Source organism: Desmodus rotundus, chromosome 1 (genome assembly GCF_022682495.2).
Source record: "Desmodus rotundus isolate HL8 chromosome 1, HLdesRot8A.1, whole genome shotgun sequence".
Taxonomy (NCBI): Eukaryota; Metazoa; Chordata; class Mammalia; order Chiroptera; family Phyllostomidae; genus Desmodus; species Desmodus rotundus.
In genome coordinates this window covers 41,484,282-41,487,897 of record NC_071387.1, presented here as the reverse complement: position 1 = coordinate 41,487,897, position 3,616 = coordinate 41,484,282, and positions in this window count along the sequence as shown.

The window sequence follows — 3,616 nt, the reverse complement described above, 5'->3', positions numbered from 1 at the left end:
CGCCCATTTCTCATTTTCTCTGGGAATAATGAACGGTAAGGGGAAAGGGTCTTTAGCTACAAAAAGGGCAGCAGAAACGATCTCCCCTCATTCAAAACCGATTTCTGCCCTGCTCAGAGTTGCCCTCTCTTCACATTCTCTAACAGCACAGATCATCGAACTGGAAATGGCGGCAGAGCCCTGTGCATTTCCTACATGGTAAGGCCTTGATAAAAAGTACTTGTGAAAGTTGACAAAATACATATTTCATAAAGAAGCTTTTTTTAAAAACTGCTAAATGAGGATTTACTAAAAAGGGAAGGCCCCTCTGAAATGCAGGGGTTCCCAGGGCTGTCTTTACACAACTGCACTGCAAAATAAACAAGGGTGACAGAACATTTTGAGATTAAACTACATTTCCCTCGGTGTTTTCCCTTTTTCCTGTTCCCTTACTCAAGCAGGCCGGTGAGTCTGCCTTGTTGAGTGAAGAGCAGAACGCTGTAAGACAGTCCTTAGAGAGCCGGCGTCCTATGTGCTGAATCAGGATAGCAGAGAAGCGAGGTGTGGTCCCTCACAACGTTCATCTGTACAGTGTCTTCTGAAACTTTAATTTGTAGACTTCTAAAAAGTGGGACACTTTGCATAAAAATCTGGGTGCCTGGTTTTTCTTAAAAAACAAAACAAAACACAACCAAAACCTTAAGATGACTCAAGCAACCTTGTTTGCCCACATGGCGACACCAGCTGCATCTGAGTTACAGCTGCTGCATTTAGGATGGTGTATTTTAATTGGGATAACATGAGCCACTGGGACAAAGAGCTCCTCAGATTTCAGTGGCATAACACAAAGGAAGTTGATTTCTCATTCATGTATAACAAGCCCAGAGCAGGTGATTCACAGACCAGGGCTCCTTCTTCCTGTGACCGCACTGTCCCCTGGGGGCCTTGGGACTTGGATTTCAGCCTGTGGAATGGGAAAAAGCACATGCAGGAGCACACTGTTGCTTGACTTCCTTGGTCTGAAAGTGACATCCTCTGCTTTATTCCATTGGTGGAACCCAGTCATGTGACCCACCTAGATGCAAGAGGAGCTAGGAAATGTGGAGCCTGGCTGACAGTCACTTTCTGGTGATGACTGTTCTATTGGTTGGGGAAGCACCAACATGTGGTGGGCTTGTGCAACTGGACCACAAATGGGCATGCACATTCCAATTAACCAGTCTCACCACCATCTTTTTATCCCTGAGTGGTCCTGAGAGCTTTGGGGTTTGTGGCCCTGGCTTAAGGACAGAGTGTGAAAGAGAAACATAGAAAGTGATGAATTCTCCCTAGGATGAAAAAGATTTCCTTGGGCTGGGAGGAAGTGAGAGAGAGACAGGTCAGAGGGGCCCTGGAAGAAGGTCTTGTGCTTTATTTCCTTGTAATATCATCTAGGACACTGCAGTACCATGGGAGGAATGATTGATTGCATGGCATGTTTTGGTAGGTGGGATGATAACCTCTCCCACCCCACCCAAATATCCTGTGTCCCTTGTAGAACACAGATATAGTGAAGAGCTACTCGACTGAAGTAGCCATATAACCCCGGACAGTAGAGACAACTCAGCCAAATTTTCTGGGGACGGAGGACCAAATGGCTGTGTGATTCCCTGTCCTCCCCACACCCTGGTACTGCTACCCTGGGGTTAGGGACTCTAGGAAGGAGGGAGGCTAACTCCCTCAATCCCACAGTAGAGTAGAGGCTAGGGGTCTACAGCCAAGTCATTATATCAAATTGCTGACCGGTGACAATTTTTGCACAGGAGTTTATGGACTGAGGTTCATACCCTTGTTAAAGTGAGAACCACAGGTCCAAAATGGCATCACCTGTGCTAAAGGTCCATCATACCAAACCTAGGTTTAATACCTGATCTAATTGCACTTTCAGCTTCTCCAAAATGTTATCTTAATAAATCAGTCTGGATTTTTCTGATCAAGCATCAGTAGTCTGTCACATACACAGACCAGTAATCTGTCACATAGACAGGCTGTGTTTTTGTCACAGCCCTCTCCATTTCCCAGAGAAAGAAGAGGCAACAGGTGTGACAAAAACACTTGCCATTCCCTTTCCCACAACAGAACACAGCTAGGTCTAAACATACTCTTTCTTTTCTTTTGTTAATAGTTCCTTTGCTCCATTCATCTTCCTATTAAAAGCTACTTTGTACAACACCTTCCAGTGCTCTTCTGGTTGCTAGATGGGATGCTGCCGAAATTCACAAATTGCTTAACAAAGTCAATTAGATCTTCAGATTTACTCAGTTCAATTTTGTTTAACACCCTCCATGAAATTTTGCAGTTTGCAAAACGAAGGTGCTGAGGAAGGTGGTGGCCTCCTTAATTTCAGCTTTTTAGAAACTTTGTCCTCCAACTCCCAAACCCGAAGCAGTACCTCTGTTCTGGGGGCCCCATCCCGCCCACATACCAGGAAAGCAAACAAAAGCCAAAACCCCATTAGCTTACAAGCCTTTTAAAGGGATAGTTGACACTGTAGGTAGTGTTTCAGACAGCCCCAGAATAGGCACTGTACTCCTGGCACATCAACTTTGCTCAAAGACTTAGGAAAATATTTTTTATTAAAAGAAACTAGGTTAAACTGTGGAGTAGAACGCCCCGTTCACATTTAAAAAAAAATGATGACATTCCGGACTTCAGAGAAACTTCTTTCTTGCAGGGAAGGGGGCCTCCCTGTTTTAGAACCCCATGTGGGTCTCCAATGGAGTTCGAGAAAGATACTATTGTAGAAACGTTTCAGCAGTGCTGGCCCTGCGCCCGGCCTGGCTCTGGGCCTCTCCCCTGGCTTGGACTGCAGCTCCCCTGCCCCGGTATCGCGTTCCTGTTAATATCTCCTCACGTTTCTAAACTCACAGCTTGTTGGCGCTGGCGAACCTGAGAGCTATTGCAGGGTTCCAGCTCGCTGGTTTCGCCAGAGAAAACGAAGGATCAGCAACTTTAAAGGACTTGCCTGGGGGCATCCGGGTTTCCCAGGCCAGGGATCCTCTTAGAATCCTTAGCTGCTTCCAGTTTTTAATCCTGCGGAAACTCTGGGCCCCAGTGCTAGTGCAAAGAAAAATTATCACCTACCCACCCACCCCGGGCCCATTCTTCACCCAGTAGTACCATCCTTGGGAGTCCTGCCTTTCCACTGAAGTATCTGGCGCCGTGGGGTGCTTAGAAAAGTTTAGAGAATTAATGACTGCTGCTTCTGGAACAAACGCATCAGCGCCCAGGGACCGGTGGAGGAGACATGCTTGGATGGGAGGAAGGGGGTGCGACTTTCTCCCACCTCCTTCTGCGGCCAAGACAAAGGGTCTGAGGTCAGAGTTGGAGGACTGAAACTGGCCTGATCTAAGGCACAAGAGCACGAACGCAGGTTGGTAGGGCCTTTTCCCTCCGCCCACGACTTTTGGGCTGGGGAGCAGCTGAGCCGGCCGGCTGGTGCAATCTCCTGCACGCCTTGCATTGATCCAAGAAGGGGTTGAAACAGCAAAGCCGAGCGCGAGCAATGGCTTCCGGCCGCGGCTAGCGAGCACGACCAATGGAGATGCGAGCCCTAGTGAGAGGGCCAATCAGAGCAGTGCCTGCTTGAGGTGCGGGC